Source organism: Psammomys obesus, unplaced genomic scaffold (assembly GCF_907164565.1).
Source record: "Psammomys obesus unplaced genomic scaffold, mPsaObe1.curated_primary_1811, whole genome shotgun sequence".
Lineage (NCBI taxonomy): Eukaryota > Metazoa > Chordata > Mammalia > Rodentia > Muridae > Psammomys > Psammomys obesus.
Window position 1 is genome coordinate 1,499,916 of NW_026596460.1, and position 20,625 is coordinate 1,520,540.

General features: G+C 39.2%; 1 protein-coding gene and 1 pseudogene across 1 annotated transcript in view; one reads left to right on the forward strand and one right to left on the reverse strand.

The window, feature by feature from the left end:
• The window catches only part of Cntnap2 (contactin associated protein 2), a 2,205,170-nt gene that overhangs the window by 1,140,231 nt on the left and 1,044,314 nt on the right, over nucleotides 1-20,625 (reverse strand).
• On the forward strand, nucleotides 13,560-16,446 carry LOC129669929 (nucleophosmin-like; annotated as a pseudogene).

A 20,625-nucleotide genomic window follows, 5' to 3' on the forward strand; every position in this document is an offset into this window, starting at 1 on the left:
AAGGGAGAAGAGAAAACAGTTCTCACAGACACAATCAGGGATAGTACCTAGTACCTGGTCTTAGACTATAGATTTTGCTATTTTGATAAAAAGATTTCAGAAATCGTATTCCACTGAAGAGAAAGGTATGTTTGTCCTTTCCTTAAACATGAAAAAAAACTGCCACGAAGGAAGAGGCAGACTTTGCTTAAAGTTGACTTACTCCCTTCCTTTCCTGGTACATCGAGGTGACATCTGGTCCTGATTATTCTGTCAAATTTCAATAGCTCAAGACAAACTTGATGGTCTGTACTTAAGGATGCTATTTTACATGACAGAGATGGGCACTGCACCTGCATTCTGATGCTTATTCAACAATGCAAGTCCTTGCAAAGAAACAGAGGTCATCGTTTTTTTGTTTTTTTTTTTTAAATTTTGCAAAAATGAATTATACCAACCAGTCCTCAAAAACAAATAAACGAGCAAGACTGATGAGGTAAGCTACCAAGGAGTTCATGTGCTTAGATAAGTCAACACCCTTCTCCACAAATTTTTAATATTGAGCTTCAATATTTGCTTGTTTGTTTTTTTTTTTTTTTTTCTGCAATGATGTAAGTAAACAAAGAGATAATGGGACAGTCAGCATGATCTAGATTTGTTGCTGTTGGCTGAGACCTAGACTACTGGCTCAGTAAGGGCGTTGGCCCCTCTGCAGTGGAAATGTTTAGAGCAGAAGGGACACAATTTACTGGGCATGCTCAAATACCACACAGGAGGTGAAGAGTCAAGGATAAGCCAAAATATAGGCAATGGGAAAAACACTGAAAGTAATGAGCTCAACTGTTTACTATAAATTGGTAGCAAAGCCACCTGAGGTTTAGAAAGAAAATAGGAAATGTGTATGTGAGCTAATGGCAGGGGTGTTACTCTGAGTGGTTTGTATTTGCTCATTTCTATGACACTATACAGTAAGAATTTTTTTTGTTCTCATTTTGTACATAAAATATGTTAGGTATAGAAGTCTTTATGCAGTGTGTTCAAAATATTGGCTGGAAAGTGGCAGCTGATTAGAAAGGCACTTTGCTGTGGAGCTCATCCCTGCCCAGTTGCTCCTCTTCTCAGTATTGAAGAAAACGCCATCAGTTGTGAAAAGAGCACTGCTGTGTGGACCTTATGGGGACAGTATAGTTGTAGTCACATAGAGAATGGAGTTGTTGTAGGCTTTGTTCTATCAGATTCTAGAAAAGCAGTGAAAACCTTACACATTAAGAAGCATTCATGAAATTTCCTTGTATTTGTTCACTCTTAACACCATCATTTCTTGTAGGCTCTTTGGGTATATGGTCATGATTACTGACTTGCAGTTTGTACACACAGCCATAGTATCTGCCAAACTTAAAACATGCAAAAGCAGCAGCTTTGTTTGTAATAGTCAGAAGCTGGAAACAGCCCAAATGCCCTTCAGTGGAGGAATGGATACAGAAATTGTGGTACATCTACACACTGGAATATTACTCAGCAATAAAAAACAAGGAAATCATGAAATTTGCAGATAAGTGGTGGGATCTGGAAAAGATCATCCTGAGTGAGCTATCCCAGAAGCAGAATGATGCACACAGTATATACTCACTCATATAGACATATAATATAAGATAACCCTACTAAAATCTGTACATCTAAAGAAACTAATCAAGGGGGAGTTCTCTTGCTAAAATGCTCAAACCCTACCCAGAAAGGCAAAGAGGTTGGACATCAGAAGAAGAAAAGGGGGGACAAGTCAGGAGCCTGACACAGAGGACTTCTGAAAGGCTCTGCCCTGCAGACTATCAATGCAGATGCTGAGACTTATGGGCAACCTTTGGGCAGAGTGCAGGGAATCTTAGGAAAGAACTGGGAAACAGTAAGATCTGGAGAGGACAGGAACTCCACAAGGAGAGCAACAGAAATAAAAAAATCTGAGCACAGGGGTCTTTTCTGAGACTGATACTCAAACCACGGACCATGCATGGAGTTAACCTAAGACCCCTGAACAGATGTAGCTCATGGCAGTTCAGTATCCAAGTGTGTTCCATAGTAATGGGAATAAGGACTGTCTCTGACATGAACTGATTGGCCTGCTCTTTAATTACCTCCCCCTGAGGGGGAAGCAGCATTACCAGGCCACAGAAGAAGACAATGCAGCCACTCCTGATGAGACCTAATTGACTATGATCAGAAGGAAGGAAAAAAAGACCTCTCCTATCAGTGGACTTGGGGAGGGGCATGCATGTATGGGGGGAGAAAGGAAGGGATTGAGACGGGGTGGAGGAGGGAGGGAACTGCAGGGGGGATACAAAGTGAATAAAGTGTAATTAATAAAGAATTTTAAAAAAGTTAAAAAACATTCAAAATCATTTCTGCTATATATTCCTAAGTTTAGAGTTTTATGTACCTTTTTGGCTTGGCTTACAAGAAGACTATTTACTTATAAAACCATTCTATTTTTACTTTTACCTTATATTTTTTTAGTTTTTAGAAGGGTGATGGATAGTTTATTTATTTCTTTATATATTAAATTACATTTATTTACTTATGTGAGTAAGGAGAGACACACACACACACACACACAGATATGAATCTTTGATCTACACATCTCACAGCAATCACAATTCAGTGTATAGAGCAAGCAGGAAGCTGCCTCGGGTAGGGGGCCGGATGCTGAATGACTTTTAGAGGTTGGTAGCAAAAGTAATGGGAAATGGTTACAGACTGTGGGTTGCATGTATCATTAAGCCAATTGAAGACACCAGGAGACAGATTCTCCCATGTGGAGAAGTTTCTGGAAGAATTCCCTATCGCATGGGATAGGATTTAGCAGTATCATTGCAAATTCACAATCTTTCTTTTGAGGAAAGTAGAAAATTAAATATTGATGCAAATGTTTGGGTTCTTGCTACCCATTTACCTGCAAACAGATTGCACCCATTCCCCAGCTTCCTGCAGAGAGGACCCTGAGGCAGCAAGCCACAGCAATGAGCACACCTGGCCCGCATTGCCTACCTCCTGCCAATCTTGCTCCACCAACATGAGCCAGGACTCCTTGGAGAAAAGAGTGATTCTAGTCTCCGGGAGGGATATAGGAGAATATTGGAGGCGAATGCTCCTGTGTCAGAAATCAAGAAGCCTCTTGGGAGAGTCTGGCATGATGATGAAAGGATACAAACCAGGTACACATTTAGCCAAAGCAGAGCCTCAACACAAAACGCTGAACATGTCTTTGGGATGCTTGACAAAGACAGGGAACCATTAATCCACAGCAGGAAAAGCAAAATCAAACAACTGGATAACCGGAAGATTTTTATCAAAAAAGAGCATCTGTGTGTTTGTGTTTCTAAGCACTTAACTAGTTACACAAAATGTTTAATTAATACAAATAGAAAAGGGTTTTCATAATGAATAAGTCTGGTGGTCAATATCTGTGTTAGTATGTATTCTCCAGAAAAACACAAGAAGTAACTTGCCTATATATGGGGACACTTACACACATATATGCACACAAATATTTCCAATTTTTAAATTTTATTTAATGTGTATAAATAGATGTATGGAGGTCAAAAGTCAACTTTGAAGTCAGTTTTTTGTTTTGTTTTGTTTTGTTTGTTTGTTTGTTTTTAATCATATGTCCCCTTAGGTCCTCAGTCTTGCCAGCAAATGCCATTATCTGTAGTCCCATCTTACTAATCCTAGAGAGGAATAAATACGTAAGTACATCTTTAACACATTTATGCATGTGTCTACACACACATGGAGAGACAGAAGAGCGGAGAGAAAGAGACAGAGACAGAGAGACAGAGTCAGAGAGGAGAATTTGTAAGGGCCAGGCTCTTGTGATGGAGGCAGGCAGGTCCTGACCCTGCCAGGTGAGCTGGTAAGCTGTACACCAAGAAAAGTTTGTAGTTTATTATTGGTTTACAGGACAACAACCAACAGCCATAACCAAAGGCCTTCAGGCAGGAGCCCTGTTTTCCAATTCAGTAAAGGGATAGTAGTTTTGTTATAATCAGGACTTCAACCTTCCAACAGAGATCCACCCACATTATGAAGAGTGACCCTCCCCTTGCATCAGTCTACCAACTCAAATGTCAGCCCCACCCAGAAACCCTGGGCACACCCAGAAAAAAAGTTTGCACAGATGTATACAATTAACAACAGCCACACCCCACCAAATGATCTATTGATAAAGATGAGTAACAGGAAAAAAAGACATAAAGAAACATTTGACGTGAGGCAGTCAGCATGGATCCTACCGTGGCCCCATTCATAGGTCAACTCTATCTAACCCCAAGGCTATCATATTACACCTTAGTTGCCCAAAGCTGAGTTTCCAGGATAACAGAATAGTCTTCCTGATGGATAAGTTCTACACATCCATCCCGGTCAGTTTGCTCTCAAGGACACTGTTGGAACAACTGGTGACAGAGAATCAAAACACGAGGATTATCAGGAAGCAGGAGAATGCTGCTCTTTGGTTAATTCTGAGAGCTGTTTTGTGATGAGGGAGGAAGGGGATGGGCAGCATGTCCAAAGAACTCATGAGGAAAAACATTTATTCTTCAATATTTACACTTTTCTTTACAGCTTGAGGTTGTTTTAAAACATTAATTAGGTTTTCTCTGTTGAGTGGGTGTTTTGCATTACAGATATCCCACAGCCTTTATCATGCTAATTTGTTGTTTGAATATCCAAGAGAAAAGTACAACATGCACTATTTCTAACAGATTTTCTTACACAAAGGGTCTCCTGGGAAACATAAGTACTTAAAGGCCTAATCTTTCCATTAAAAATAGTAAAGAGTTATAATGCAAATGCTAAATTTTGTATAAATATAGCAAGTAATTGCTATCATATAAATTGGTAGTAAAAATAACTGAGATGGATGGCTAAGCAGCTGACTAAAAAATTACAAAACTATATATTTGTATATATGGTATAATATATGGTATATTAATTTTTATAATTCATTATCTTTTTATATAATATATAATTTTTCTTTCTGTCTCTCATTTTCTTTTTTTAAATAGAAATTTCCAATAGTTTCTTTACTTAAACTTTCTTTGATTTTCATTTAATTTATTCAAAAGTGTGCAGGAGCTCTTGGGGAACAGAAAAGAGCATCCGATCTAAAACTAGAATTACAGACATATGTGAGCTGCTCATTGCTGGTGCTGAGAACCAAACTTGGGTACTTTGCAAGAATGGCAAATGCTCTTAATTACTGAGCCACCTCTTTACCCTCTCTGCCTAGTCCTTCACAATCAATTTGTGTTTGCATAATAATATCTATAGACTACAACATGCAAACATCAGGTTTCTTTTTGCATTTTGTATTTTGTGTGTATATATATATATATATATATTTATTTATTTATTTATTTATTTATTTATTTATTTATTTATTTTTTTGGCCTGGGATGGCAGCTGGGGCATGATACTTGATAAACACAGGTTTAACTACTACAGCGGACCATCAAGCATGTGTTTTACTCTTAAGGATTCTGTGGTCAGCATTGTTCTGCTGTCTCACACAATGTGCTGATTTAAATCTTTTAATAAAGGTATGTTTGGAATCTTCACAACACAGGAGAGCAGTGATTCTCAGTCCTTCTAATGTTGTAACCCTTTATTATAGTTACTCATATATAGTTCCTATATTATATTATATGTTGGGCTCACCACCAACCATTAAATTATTTTCATTGCTATTTCATAACTGTAATTTTGCTACTGTCATAAATCTGTGTTTTCAAATGGTCTTAGCTGACCCCTGTGAAAGGGTTTCTTGATCCCACGAAGGGGTGGTGACCCACAACTCGAGAACCACCGCAGAGGAAACAGGTTTTTATGGTGGGTGTTTGGTTAGTCTGTGTCAGATCATGAAGCTTTGTAATATTTCATCAAGTTACAGGGCTAAAGCAGCAAATGAATGTAGCTTTGATTCAATGTCAGAACATAAGTTAGAGATCCCAGTGAACTCAGGCAAGAGCACAGGGATGGGGGCTTTGTACAGGAGGCTAATGGAGCTCCCTTCATGAACGTGACAAAAGTCGTGGATATGCACCTGCTCTGTGGAGGAACTGAATAATCTTGGGAGGAAAGACCAGCAAAGATATTCCCCTTGGTTCTTTCACCCTTACCATTTTGCATCAAAGTTTAAGTTCTCTGTTTATAGAGACACCACACCAATTTATAATGGACTTTATAAAAGAGTAAATTTATAAGCCCAATCCCTGCTTAAGCATGGCTCATGGTTTTTGGTCATCTTTAAGACCATTAGCAAGCTCTAGAGAAGAGCCTGTTTGTTATATTCATATGTGCTAAAATGTAAATATTTTTAATTAAAAATTTTAATGATGTGATAATTGGCTCTTAATCACTGCCTCATTCTTCTTCTGTAATTTGATTTGCTTGCTAGAAACAAATCATCTCTTCATGAAGGCTTCAATAACCATCCTTTACGGAAACAATGAATAAAAATGGATCCAAAGAAATTATCACCAAGGAATTTCCCTAGTCCTTTTCTCGAGAAATGTTATGTGTTTCAATTTTGAAATTCGTAAATATTTTATAAAGTGTTCAATTTGTCTTTCATATATGAATATTCAGTTTTTCTTATGTCATTTGTTGGACAGACATTTTAAAATGTCTTGGTTTTAATTTTAAATATGTTTAAGTGCATGTGCTTGTGTGTGGTTTGTGGACATGAATTCAGTGCCTGCAGAGATCAAAAGAGTGTCAGATCCCCTGAAGCTGGAGTTACAGATGGTTCTGAGCTGTCTTGGTGCAGGTAAACCCAGGTTCTCTGCAAGGGGAGTGCAGGTTATTAATCCTTGAGCCATCTCAAGCCATGAAGAGACTATTGTCTCCTTAATTATGTATTTTTGATGCCCTCATGGCACAATAGTTAAGCATTTACATATAGGAATATTTTAGCCTTTCCATCTAGTTTCACAATACGTAGTATATTTTTTTTACTCTTTAAAAAAATGTTTTTATTTATTACAGTTTATTCACTTTGTATCCCAGCTGTAGCCCCTCTCTTGTCCCCTCCAAATCCCGCTCTACCTCCCTCTTCTTCCCCATACCTCTTCTCCAGTCGACCAATAGAGGTGGTCCTCCTCCTCTTCCCTCTGACCCTAGCCTATCAGGTCTCATCAGGACTGTTTGTATTGTCTTCCTCTGTAGCCTGCTAAGGCTGCCCCCCACCAGTGGGAAGTAAGCAAAGAGCCAGCCAGTGGGTTAATGTCAGAGACGGCCCTTGTTTCCTTTAATAGAGAACCCACTTGGACACTGAGCTGCCATGGGCTACATCTGTGCAGAGGTTCTAGGTTATCCCCATGAATGGTCCTTGGTTGGAGTATCAGTCTCAGAAAAGACCTGTCGGTCCAAAATTTTTGGTTTTGTTGCTCTCCTTGTGGAGCTCCTGTTCCCTCCAGGTCTTTTTATCTCCCCTTCTCTTATAAGATTCCCTGAACTTTGCTCAAAGTTTGGCTATGAGTCTCAGCATCTGCTTTAATACCCTGCTGAACAGTCTTTCAGAAGCCCTCTGTGGTAGGCTCCTGTTCTGTTCCCTGTCTTATCCATCTTCCAAGATCTATCCCCTTTGCCTTTCTGAATGAGGATTGAGCATCTTACCCAGGGTCCTCCTTCTTGCTTAGCTTCTTTGGGTGTACAGATTTTAGTATGTTTGTCCTGTATTATATGTCTAATATCCACTTGTAAGTGAGTATATACCATGTGTGTCTTTTTGCTTTCTCACTCAGGATGATCTTTTTCAGTTCCCACCATTTGCCTGCAACTTTCATGATTTCCTTTTTTTTTAATTACTGAGTAGTATTCCATTGTGTAAATGTACCAAATTTCTGTGTCCATTCCTCAACTGAGGGACATCTGGGCTGTTTCCAGCTTCTGACTATTAAATAAAGCTGCTATGAACATGGTTGAGCAAATGTCCTTGTTGTATACTTGAGCATCTTTTGGATATATGCCTAGGAGTGGTATAGTGGGATCTTGAGGTAGCACTATTCCTAATTTTCTGAGAAAGCGCCAGATTGATTTCCAAAGTGGTTGTACAAGTTTACATTCCCTCCAGCAATGGAGTAAGGTTCCCCTTTCTCCACATCTTCTCCAGTATGTGTTGTCACTTGAGTTTTGTTAATGGCTGTATCATAATATTTCCAACCCAACATTTCTATAATATAGCTTGAGACAGAAAATATGATACTTGTATTTTTAATCTTCCCTTTCAGAAATGTATAGAAATACATACACACACAAACATATACATCATTTCAACGTTGATAGAGATGCACTGGCATATAAGGAAAGACAAGGTTCATTGTCTTAGATGGCATCTAATAAAGGGCTGGAGATAGTGCTTAGCTTACCCTTAGAAGTCTAAGTTTGCCTCCTGGCACCAACAACTGCTTGTAACTTAGCTTCTGGGTATCTGACACCCTCTTCTGGCCCTCTGTATATGTGAATACACACACACACACACATATCCAAGCAATCTTGAAAGAAAGTTTAAAAATGAAATTATCATATTCTCTGAAGATATATATATATATATACATATATATATATATATATATATATATTCAACATAAATAATCACTAATGGCTCTTATCGTTTTAAAAGTATCTATACTTAATATTTAGGAATATGCTGCTAAGTTACCATTGCAAAGCAACCCTAACTAAGCATTAGATATTTCTTGATTTTGTTTCAAAGTGAATAGCATTCATTTTTAACTTAGTTGTGTTGCAGTATGTGTTTGATATCAAACCTGTGTCCATTACATCAGAAAAAAACACGTATAAAATAATCTGGCTTCACAAGTTTAATTGGGGGCTTTGTCTACATAGACAGGAACAGTCTGAAGTGACACTGTGAGTGTGAAGATATTGATCGCTGCCCGTGAGTGTCTGCTAAGCCTCAGCAAAACCTTGTCCACAGCTGTAATTCCATTAACTCAACACAATGAAATAGGAACGGCCTTTTCCACTAAGTTCACGGTGATGCTTACGGCTGTGTTACGGGGACACCGGAGGAGACCCCACAAAAAGTCTGTAAACTACAGATCCAAGGGTTTGTTTTGACCCATGTGAACACTTTCCTTTTGTTGGGTCAGAGTTTGTATTGTGGTTCCCATGGAGATAACACACTGTTTCCCATGGTACCACCTGCTTGATCACTGTGTCTTCAAATACCTTTATTGATTTGAAGCCTGAGGAGTTTTGAAACCTTTGAGTTAAAAGTTTGAGTGAAATAAACATTATTGGAGCAACAATTTCAAAACAAGTTTAATTCTGGTTAAGTCTTGTCTTTGTCAGTTCACCTCACAAGGAGCCCGTGAGCAACATGAGTTGCTGAAAGTCCTATCAGGTATGAGGGCAAAGAATGACAGGTTCCTTTCGGTTTTATTTATTTATTTCAATTTTAGTGTGCGTGTGCGTGTGTGTGTGTGTGTGTGTGTGTGTGTGTGTGTGTATGCATATGTGTTATAGCTATGAGTGCACAGATATATGGAGGCCAGAGAATGACTCCTGATATTTTTCTCAACTCTTCTCCATATCTCTGGGAAATGGTGATTCTTATTTAGCCTAGAGCTTGTTGATTCAGCTAGACTGCCTAGACAGCAAGCGATGGGGATGTTATGGGCCTCCATGAACTCACTGCAGGGATTACAGATACATTGTTGTTCCCGACCTTTTTAAACGGATTCTGGGGATTACTCAGATTCCGAGCTTGCTCAGCAAACACTTCATCAACTGAGTCATCTTCTCGTTTCAATGTTGACTAGAGGCCATATTGGGCCAGAGAGATGCTTTCCCAGGGCTCGAACCATAGTGTGATATTTAGGAGAGTCCACATTTGTATTAGTAATCTCAGGAAAACAACAGACTTCCAGATATTCGTGCGAAGTTCTTCTTTGGTGCTGCTAATGCAGTAAGATTGGAAGCTGGCTTAGTTCCACATCAGCTCCTCTTTAAGTTCTAAAGAAAGCTCCTGGGGCTTTTCCCCTTGTCCATCTCGGAGCTCAGTCTCACCCTGCCCCCCTCATCACAGAACCAGCAGCCCGCACTCTCCTGAGGCTTCCTCCAGTTGCACACCGCGCCTCTCCTGAAACCTTCTCAGCAATTTCCCTGCTGCTCTGTTCGTTATTTCCTCTCCTTCTGGTTCATTTCTACTACCATAAAAGTATTTTCCATTAAAAAAAAAAAAACAAACACCTTCAAACACCTGACTCTACCAGTCCGTATTTCTGCTTCTCTTTGCAGCTAAGTCCATTTAAAAGGCTCTATAGTGTATGCTTTTATTCTTTCCTGAAATTGCCCCAGACAGGCACATGCAAGCACGCTGATCATGTTTCTCAGGCAGCCCTCTTGTGAAGGAGTTTGTTGATGCCCTAACCTGGCTGGCATTTGAGTAACTTTTGACCTGCTTCCTTCCTTAATATCTCTTGAGCTGACTTCATTCGTAGCATCCAGAATGACAATGCTTGGTCCCTCCCCCTTCGTCTGCTCTTCTACTTGTTCTTTATCTCACTAACTGCTAACACTGGAGTGCAACTATGTATAAATATGTATTAGTGTGCAACCCTCTCTTCTTGACTTAGCATGCAAAACCTTAACCCTCTTAGCGTCACAGCACCAGGTATACCATGTTGAGGATCCTTCTATCTTACAGCCCAGCCATATATATCTTTGCATCCCAGAGTATGTATGCATGTATACATGCACGTGTGTGTCTATCTATCTATCTATCTATCTATCTATCTATCTATCTATCTATCTATCATGTATCTATTTATCTATCATCTATCTGTTTGTGCTCAGTGCCCATTCAGCACCTTCCTTGAAAAAGGGAGGAATCAAGTCAAACTCAATGCACCTAAATTGTCATTCCTGATAGAAATGTCAAAATTGCTTTATTGCAAATATTTCCATTTCATCATATATCAGCTTTGTATTTCTAACCACTTTAACCAAGTCACCATGTACACCTTTGAGCTCCCTCCCTCCCTCCACCACACCCCGGCACCTGCATGTTACCATGTTGCATTCAGAATTCACACTTCCCACTGATGACATCAACAGGAGTTTTTAAAGAGCTCCTGAATTGGACTCTGTGTCCTGCCCTGTTTTCCTACAGTCTGTTTCTAATGTGGCAGGCAGAATCTGCCTTTTAAACCCACAATTCATGCCATGTTAATTCTCCATCCAAAACCCACAAATGTCCCTGTACCATTTAAAATAAAAGCTGACTTTGAGTTTTAGAAGAATACTGTCCCTCCCTTCCATTCCTGGCCATCTTATTCATGTCCTCTAATCCCTCCACACTGCCTTGAGGATTCTCAGGCCATGCAGGACTGTTTCGTGTTTCAGGGCCTTTGCACCTTAAGTTTCTCTGGCCTGGGAAGCTTCTTCTTCTTCTTATATCTACCTGACTTGTATGCTTGATGATCCCTTTCCACTATGGTCTTCTGGGTTAAGCTGTGTCTGACCATTACTTAAAGTTTTAGCTCTCAAAGGCCAGCAGACTTCTCCCTTGGCTTGTGTTATTTCTTTTAACAGAACTTAATCTTTTTTGGAGGAAGAGAATGAGGTAAAATGTAATTACTTTATAATCTCAAATTAAACATTATAATAAAAACACACACTAGTTAGTTAGTTGTTCATGTCCTTCCACTGAACCAAGCCTAACCAAGGTCACTAACCTTGGCGGATCTGTTGCATATTCAGTAACTACTAAAGTGGTAGGCACAAATAGTATTCACTTAATATTATGGCTAGGCATGAATAACTTCTGAGATAATTTACTAGCACAGCAAGAGTAAAAACAGATGAGATAGTAAAAAGGTTAAAACAGATATTGGTGTGTTATGGGTAAAGAGGATAATCATGGGGGAATCTCTATAGAAGGTAATTGCTAAAGCTGAATGGCAGTATGTGGTCAAGCAGGGAAGATGGTGAAAAGGGAGCATGTCCCTTTGAAGTTCCCCTTGACCTTAGCAATGCCAGCTGGATGTTCTGACTTCAAAGTGGTCATAGGTGAAAGTGTTTTTCTCTATTGATGTTTTTTTTAATATGTATTTTATTTTATATTATGCGCATTTCTGAACACATATGTGTGTGAGTATGTACATGTGGGTTGCATTATTGGGGTAATTTAATAGGATTTTTCAGGTCAAAAGTTATGTTCATCAGGTATTAGTTATTCCTTCCACATTTTTGAGCTTATAAAATATTTTAGAAATCAAATAATCAGGCTAAAATAAAGAAAATAAAGACAACCCAGAAAATGCTTATTTCTAATTTAGTTATAATATGGTGCAGTTGTGAAGTTCTCTAGATCTGACCATAGCCTCTGATAATTGAATATTTAATTGACAGGTGGGCTTTATAGAGCACAATAGGGCTCCAAAGTAATTTCTGTGATTGTTTCAAAACTGTTAAATCTTGGCTTCTACTTAGAAGGCCTTAGGATATGGTAAACATAGCCAAGATTGTTGAGGGTTCATTGTTTAAAATGTTTTGCTTAACACCAAGTAATTTAGTTTGAGACAATCATCTCTAACAAAAGGTCCACCCTTTGCTTGCTACAACTGGGCAATAATGGAGATTAAAAGTTGTATGGAACAAAGTTGTTTCTGACTCAGCAACATAAGGGGAAAGTAGTAAAGATCTAGAGGTTAAGAGGGTTGAAAAAAAATAAGAGTCCATTTATTAAAAAAAAATGATACCATGAAACTTTGATGAATATGAAAAATTAAAATAACTGGTATGCTTAATTATAGAGAAAATAATTGGTTGTTGTGAAAATATTGGGGTTAATGTATATGGGGGAGAGAAGGAGAGGGAGATAGAAGGAAGCTGAAGAAAAAGAACAGGAAGAGAGAGAAATGGAGAGAGAGAGAAAGAGAGAGAGGAAAATGCTAAGAGATACATAGAGGGTTGGTGACAGTATTTCTGGAACTTTCTATAGAGGTCTTGGAGGAGATAATCATTCAACTGAATAAAGATGGGCCTCAACAATGCAGGTAGAAACATCCAGCCCACTGAGCCCTAGAAGGGAACAAAGATGGACAAAAGGGTAAATGTGCAGATGTGCCTTCTGCGATGGGATATCCACTTCCAGCATCCAGATGTGAATACCAGCTTGGCTATTCTTGGGCCTTTAGACCTAGACTCAAGGTACCACCACAGACTTAATTGGCTCTCCAATTCAGCTCCTTGAGAGTATGTTGTGAGAATTCTCAGTCTCCAGAGTCATAGAGGTCAATTCCTATTCTCTTTCTCTCTCTCTCTCTCTCTCTCTCTGTGTGTGTGTGTATTTAGTTTTATCATCTGTTTGTCTATCAATGTCCATATATATGTGTATACATATATATATATATATACATATATATATATATCCAGAGAGCTAAATTTATGTATTGATACTTCTCTTTATTTTGTTTCTCCGAAAAAAAAGAAAACAAACATTTTGTTTTGTGAAATTCCAGGTGCCTTAGAGCATTTATTCCTTTACCATCGTAATGTTGGAGAAACTTCATCCTAAAACACAGCTGGAGCCTGAGCATCCGTTTCAGTAAGTGTTACATTTCCACAGTGACAGTCCATTTATATACCTCACAACTGTTACTATATACATAATTTGTTTAATTTATTATCCTTTTTATGACAACATGAGAATTTTAAACATAAGTAAAAGCAAATAATGTCAGTGGTCATTTAAATTCTGTTCTTAGAAGAATTAATCATATCTCTCAACTAACTTTGGTTTTAACATAGGAGGAAATTATTTAGTAATTAAACCACCTTTCTTTGGACAGTATTTTATAGCTTGGCATAAAATTAAACTATCAAATAAAGTTTTTTTTTTCAAATAATGGAATTTATAGGTTAAAGAGTTCATTATTTTCCCTAATGCAACAAATTTGAAACATTCATTAGTAGGAATATGATCATTATTTTTCAAGCCCTCATAATATATTTTAATGATGATGTGTTTATTATTTTGTAGATTGCATTCATTATGTCCTCATTTTTCCTACACATTAATTGCACCATTATGAAACCATCTCTGAATATATGTGCATGTTTATCCTTATAGTAGCCATTATAAAATGGCCAAATATGTAATTTTAAATTCCAAATTTAGAATTCAATTGTTTCTTCGTCTGTCTATTTTCATAACAAAATCCTTGACACTTGGATTTTTTTTAAATAGAGATGTGTTTTTCATGGTCCTAGATGACGAGAAGCCCAAGGACAAGATACAGCATCCAGAGGGGACCACATGGCAGCAGGCAGAAGGGGTGTGTTGGTGTGTGGGCTAGGAATAAACTCTTTTTTGGTGACATCAGTCTGTTCATGGGACAACAGAGTCTTCAGGGCATGATCAATTCTCATGGTCACAACCCGTCAACACTGTTCTTTTGGAGATTAAATTTCTAGTGTGTGAATTTGGGGGGAGACATGAAGATTGTGATAGTCTATTGTTAATGATTTTATACAGTCTTCATTAATCTCTTTTTTCCAGTTGCCTCCTATTTTTCCCAACTTTAGCTTCAGTAAGTGTGATGAAATATCAGAGAAGAAATTCTAAACAGGATAATTGGGGGAATAGAAAGACTTCAGCAAAAATAAAGTAGCTAGTAGGGAAGTCATGCAGGAATGACTGAAAATATGAATAATGAATTTTGAGCAAAAGTTGGCATAAAGTGGAATTCCATAGAGGTATGAAACTGAAACAAAGTGAGGTTCATTTAAAATAATTTCAGTAAAGCATAAAAGACAGAAGACGGAAAGCCTGAAGGAGATCGCCAAGAATGGGGAGATGAACCCCCTCCTATGTACATGCATTCCATTGTTCAGTCACCCAGGGTGAAACTTTAGGAAAATAATTCCACTACAATTAAACGGTGCATCAGAGTAAGGGCTTGGTTTGCCCACTCTGCAAAGGGGAGTATTACACTAAACAACATATTATTGTTGTTTATTATATTATACATATTATATGCTGTTATTTTTAAAGCTTGTTCTTTCCACAGTAGTCTGTGGCAGCTACATTGGTGAAACACCAGTTAACAGATGATTGCTCTTGAGGAGCTGATTAAAACACTATGTGTAGTGAAAAACAGTGCTGCTCCTCCATCGTCATAGCCATTGATTTTGCTGCCATTGAAAAACCTAACCATAAACCCCCCCTTTTTCCCAAAGGAGAATATTCATTTTTAAAAGTAACTAAAATTTGAATATATGGTAATATTAATGAGCAGTATACTAGAGCAGTGATTCCTCAGAATACATTAAGCTAGACAGGTTACAGAGCTCCTTATTTACTCCACATTGCTTTAAAATATCTTTTTTGGTCTACTCATCGTTAAGAGAAAATTTTAGAATTATGTCTATAATACCTAAATATATATATACTTATATGTATATATGTGTGTGTGTGTGCCTAAAGCTTGGCAGTAGGCAGTTTTCTCCATCTGATTTCTCTCACACGGGAGACCTGGTGAAAATAGACATGGGTTCTCTTAGGCCTGAGAACAAAGATTTTGGTTGTGAAGTAAAATCTGGCAAAGATTATCACTTTAAAGTATATAATGATGAAAATTAACATCAGTTATCATTAACGACAGTCAGTTTAGGAGCAGTGGTAATAGATGAATTACCCATCAAAGAGGCAGAAGCAATAGCTGGGAAGGCTATTAAGATACCACTGGCAAACTTGAAAATGTCTGTACTACCAACAATTTGATACCATCTGTGGTTGATGTGTGGTTTCGGCCTGTGCACATTAGTGTACCACAACTGGTAACTGTAGAGGGAGATGCAGAGTCAGAAGATGAAGATGAGGACGATGTAAATCTCTTAAGTATGTTTGGAAAGAGATCTGGCCCTAGAGGTGATAACAAGGTTCCACAGAAAATGTAAACCGTGATGGAGATGATAAGGATGATGACAAAGATAATGAGGATAATGATGAAGATGATGAGGATGAAAAGGAAGAGGAAGAGGAGGAGGACAAGGAGGAGGAAACTGAAGAAAAAGTTCCAGTAAAGATATCTTTATGAGATACCCCAGAGGAAAAAAAGCACAAAAATCAAATAAAAATGGAAACGACTTAAAACAGTCAACATCAAGATCAAAGGGTTGAGAGTCCTTAAAGGAAAAAAACCTCCTAAAACAGCAAATGGACCTAGTTCTGTAGAAGTTATTAAGGGAAAAATGCAAGCAATTATAGAAAAAGATGGTTCTCTTCCCAAGGTGGAAGCCAAGTTCTTTAATTATGTGAAAAATTGCTTCCAGATGACTGACTAGGATGTTATTCAAGAACAGTGGAGAAAATTTCTTTCAGAAAATGGTTTAAACAGTTTGAAATATTCCATCTTATTTCATTTCTATAACAGTTGATATCTGGCTGTCCTTTTTTTAATTCAAAGTGAGAACTTTCCCTACTGTGTTTGATAAATATTGTCCAGATTCAATTGCCAAGTACATGTTGTCTAAAATGTCTGTTCACTTTTCAATAATGGAACTCCATCCTTTATTGGTTTTAAGTATGTATGGATTGTTATGCTAGGAGATAGGCATAATGGTGGTCACATGTAAAAATGGTAGGGAGACAAAAATACATGTGTAAAATAAACTCAATATTTTAATAAAGTAAAACAAAACAAAACACTTCTGTTTAACTCTGAAGTATACCATGTATAGAATCAGTTAGTAAGGACCACTGAGATGACTCGGTGGTCAAGAGCACTGGCTGCTTTTCCAGAGAACACAGGTTCAATTCTTAGCACCTTCATTGTGGGTGATAATCGCTTGTAATTACAGTTCCAGTGGATCTGATGGCCTCTGGATTTATACAATTTGTCCTGATTTCTCTACTATCAACATCCTACATTAGCCTGGCACACTGTGATTTAAAAAAGCAATACTAACATAGGAGTTTTGGTGCGAGATTATGAATGTTAGTACTTGTGCTGATTAGTTTGATTGTCAACTAGATTGGATGGTGAAACACCCAGGATTTTAGTGACATTTGCTTCTAGGTGTGTCCATGAGGGCACCAGCAGGACAGAGTGATGAGATTCAAGGCTTGCCCCAGATGGGCAACACCATCACATAGGTTAGAGACCCAGCAGGAAGAACTGGGCAACCAGGAGGAAGCCATTAACTAGTACACCAGCATTCTTCATTCTGCTGCTTCCTGGCTCTCATGAAGAAATCTGCCTTTTGTGCCATTTGTTTCTGCGGCTGCTATGCCTCTGCTGAGCATAGGACTATTGATGGAAACTCTCCATCTAAACTGTTTTCCAGATCTTTGTTGAAACATTGAGAGTTCTTGACCCAAACTAGAGTACATCTTCTAATTACTTTCTAGAGAAAATCTGGGGAGTGTCAGGAGGTGTGGCAGTAGGAGCCTCCTTTGCCTATTTCTGTGCCCCAGCCTAACTTCCTCAACAAAGACCTGTGCAGAAGCATGCGTTGCCAACACCCTTAAAGTCAGTTTGATGGCAGGAGCCAGGGCAAAGAAGTTTTGAAGATGATAACTGACTGTGAGGCTGAACAGTAATGTGGCATGACATTTTTTAAGTAAAAAATAGTTTTTCATATTATCATCCACTTTCTTCTGTAGTAAGACTCTGTACATCTGAATACAAAAACCAAGTCAGAAACTGGTCTTTTTTTTTTTTTTTTTTCTGTTCTACACTGAGGAGTGTATTTGATAAAGATTAAAGTTCCCTGAAGGAATTCAAAGAAATAGTCCCTCACTTCTGAAGAAGAAAGAAAGCAAACCATCACAGTTTAGAGCATTCTGCAATATTAGAGGAGGCCTCCGCTTCTGTGGCATAGTTTCTGAGGGCAACCCTAAGCATCAAGGCCCACCCCCAGCTGCTACTAACGACTGAAATCATGTTGGCCTCTGGCTTTAGGCTTCTGAGAACATCAGTATTGCTTTGGAGATGTGTATCTGAGCCAGGACTGTTTTGTCTCCTAAGGCCAGCTTCACTTTTCTAAAATATGGAAATATACATTCACATGGCCTCCATTTGAGAATACACACATCAACATTGTTTCCAGGTATACACATGTACATATATACAGACTCATTTATATTAATTTTATAGGAAAAAAAAGTATGTTTTTACAGAATATATCTATCAGAAAAAGCATGAGAATTTTTTCTTGTTTGCATAATTGCATGACCACAATATTTTAGCAAATATTTTTTTTGCAGAATGCTTGCTGGCTTTAACGCACACACACACAGACTTGTCTTCTTTCCAGGAAAGCATCTCAGTGACTCAGCTCATATCTGCCTGTGTACACTGAGTCAGGGACCACTTTTGCCAGGGTTCTTGTGTGCTTCACAGCCTGAAAGGCACAGATTGCTGATCCAACATAAGGCAGAGGTTTGTTTGCTGTTCAGTATTTCAGGGATGAGGACTCTTTAGAGGCAAGCATTGGGAAGTTCTTCGTGGATTGTAGCCCGCTAAATGTGGGACTTCTCTGCTGAATTTCATCCCACTCATTTGGCTCTTGTCTAACCTCTCTTGTAAGAGTTGATTACCCTAGCCTATCAAGTCTCATCAGGACTGGCTTCATTATCTTCCTTTGTAGCCTGGCAAGATAGAAGGGGATGAGGTCCTCCCCTATCAGTGGACTAGGGGAGGGGCATAGGGGGAGAAGAGGGAGGGAGTGAGGGATTGAGAGGGGACAAGAGAGGGGCTACAGCTGGAATACAAAGTAAATAAATTGTAATAAATAAATAATTTTTTTTTATTACAGCAAGAAAAACAGAAGAGAGGTAATTCAGAAAAGAATACAAGGTTTCCGTGCCAGCTAGCCGTGAAGAAAAAGAAAGCCAGGGGTGAGCCTGGATGGAGGGAAAGGGGTTGAGCACAGGGGAGAGGGAATGAAAATAAGAGTGAAGGAGAACTTTCCCTCTATCTTTGTCCCTCATTATCCCTACACTTCTTGTAGGCAGGGTAATTGTTGGATCCCGGATTTTGTCGGTGGGCGTTGATCCCTGACTTCCACTCGTCGAGCCTGGCTAGGAGGTGGTCACTTCATTCTTCATGCCCCTCCCTGTTAGGAGTCTCAGCTAGAATCACACCCATACCCTCCCAGGTGCTTATCCTTTAGCAGGCTTAAAGCTTGACCAAGAGATGTCCCTCCCCAGTTTCCCTTCCTGTTCCCAGCCCTTTTACCTCCCGCTCACATCTGATTTCCACCCTTGTTTCCCTCCCCAGTCCATCTCCTTCTCAGTTTCCTCTCTTCATCCTCTTCTGTTGTCTATTCTATTTCCCCTTCTGAGTGACATTCAAACACCCTTCCTTGGGCCCTCCTTGTTACTTAGCTTCTTTTGGTCTGTGGATTGTAGAGAGAGAGCCAGCCCCTGACACTAATAATGATACTCTGCTATGCTTTCAGACAGGAGCCCAACATGACTCTCTTCTGGGAAGCTCCAGCCAACAGCAGATAGAGACAGGTGCTGCAACTTGCAGCCAAACATTGGGGCAGAACTCTGGGGGGCCTGTAGAAGTGTTGGGGGAAAGATGGAAGGACATGCGGGGGGACATGAACCTCATAAGAAGAACAACAGAGACAAGTAGGCCAGTCCCATGGGGTCTTTCAGAGACTGAGACATCATTTAAGGAGCGTGCATGATCTGGACCTAGGCCTGCCTGCACACGTCTCCAACAGGGCAGCTTGGTCTTCATGTGGGGCGCCTTGCGAGTAGAAAGGGGGCTGTTTCTAACACAGACTCTATTGGCTGCTTTTGGATCACTTCCCCCTGGCAGGGCTGTCTTGCCTGGCCTCAGGGGATGAAGATATGCTTGCAGTCCTGATGGGACTGGATGTGTTGGGGGAAGGTTAACATGAGGAGGGGGGGGGCTCCCCTTTTCTGGGGGAAGTGGAAGGACTGGGAGGAGGGGATGGAGGGAGTACCCACAGGACGTAAAGTAAATAAACTAATATTTAACAAAGAGTGAGGGAGATAGTCTGGTGGCTCAGAGAACTAACGGTGTCTACTTCCACGTGGTGCCTGGCGTCTCCTTGCTGGATTTCTTTTCTCTTGCCCCGGGGGTCCTGTATGTAAGCCTGACACGACTGACTCCTCATAACCATAAACAAGGCCTGTTTTATTTCTTTATGCTAATTCTCACACAAATCTTTTGCCTCTAGTTAAAAATGAGTCCACATAGTTCTATATCCCCAAACTGATGAAAGAGGAGGGCTATGAAAAAGAAATGGTAGAAAGTGGAACTTGGAATTGGTTTTCTTTCTCTTCCAAAGTACTCAATCCCTAATACCAGTATGATCACAGCAGACTGATTGCTCTGAATGGTCACAATTTCATCCACAAACCCTGAGAGATATATATGTGGCTAGTAAAGACACACACACACACACACACACACACACACACACACACACACAAATGAGACATGCACACAGAGACACATACAGACAAGGTGATCAGAGACATACATGGAGACAAACTCACACATATGGAGACACACAAATATGTGGTAGCACACACAAATACATATTCATTTAATTTGGAAAAGAAAATTGATT